The sequence below is a fragment of the Salarias fasciatus genome, unplaced genomic scaffold, assembly GCF_902148845.1.
Source record: "Salarias fasciatus unplaced genomic scaffold, fSalaFa1.1, whole genome shotgun sequence".
In the NCBI taxonomy this organism is placed as follows: domain Eukaryota; kingdom Metazoa; phylum Chordata; class Actinopteri; order Blenniiformes; family Blenniidae; genus Salarias; species Salarias fasciatus.
In genome coordinates, this window is record NW_021941307.1 from 31,405 (window position 1) to 32,500 (window position 1,096).

Here is a 1,096-nt window from a genome sequence, read left to right on the forward strand (position 1 = left end):
AGCTGGACGTCTTGTTGTCTCAACCTGTGAAGGACGCGAGTCCGTCCTGGACCAGGAGTGTCCTCTGGACCAGGAGTGTCCTCTGGACCAGGAGTGTCCTCTGGACCAGGAGTGTCCTCTGGACCCGGAGGTGGAGCAGGTGGAGCAGCACCGTCAGCATCCGGTTTCCTCCACGTCCAGCAGGACGGAGCGTCCAATAAAGCACGACGACTCGTCCAGTTCAATCCAGCTTTATTTACACAGCACAGTTTACAACACCGGTCTAAACCCGGTTTAGGTGGGTTAACCTGGTCTAAACCCGGTTTAGGTAGATTAACCTGGTCTAAACCCAGTTTAGGTAGGTTAACCTGGTCTGAACCCGGTTTAGGTAGGTTAACCTGGTCTGAACCCGGTTTAGGTAGATTAACCTGGTCTGAACCCGGTTTAGGTAGGTTAACCTGGTCTAAACCCAGTTTAGGTAGGTTAACCTGGTCTGAACCCAGTTTAGGTAGGTTAACCTGGTCTGAACCCGGTTTAGGTAGATTAACCTGGTCTAAACCTGGTTTAGGTAGGTTAACCTGGTCTAAACCCAGTTTAGGTAGATTAACCTGGTCTGAACCCGGTTTAGGTAGGTTAACCTGGTCTAAACCCAGTTTAGGTAGATTAACCTGGTCTGAACCCGGTTTAGGTAGGTTGACCTGGTCTGAACCCGGTTTAGGTAGGTTAACCTGGTCTAACCCCAGTTTAGGTAGGTTAACCTGGTCTAAACCTGGTTTAGGTAGATTAACCTGGTCTAAACCTGGTTTAGGTAGGTTAACCTGATTTAAACCCGGTTTAGGTAGGTTAACCTGGTCTAAACCTGGTTTAAAGCAGGTTAACCTGGTTTTAACCCAGTCTGAACTGGTCTAAAACAGGTTAACCTGGTCTGGTAAACCGCCGTTTCCTGCTGGTTCAAACTAGTTTTAGCAGAAGCACCATGAAGCCAAGCTCCGCCCCCTCCTGGTTCTTCTATTGAAATGTTTCTACTGAACAACACGATGGAGAACCCTCAGTCCCTCAGACCGAGCAGGAACCTCCTGAGACCCCCTGAAGACCCCCCAGACCCCCCAGACCCCTC

At 49.9% G+C, this 1,096-nt stretch overlaps 1 long non-coding RNA gene across 1 annotated transcript; it reads right to left on the reverse strand.

Annotated features, from left to right (window-relative positions):
- Positions 1-214: 214 nt before the first annotated feature.
- Positions 215-1,093, reverse strand: LOC115384775 (uncharacterized). The gene is made up of 2 exons (XR_003930955.1): positions 648-1,093; positions 215-617 (listed from the first exon to the last, which is right to left on the reverse strand). It is a non-coding gene; the product is annotated as an uncharacterized LOC115384775 (long non-coding RNA).
- Between the last annotated feature and the right edge of the window lie 3 nt (positions 1,094-1,096).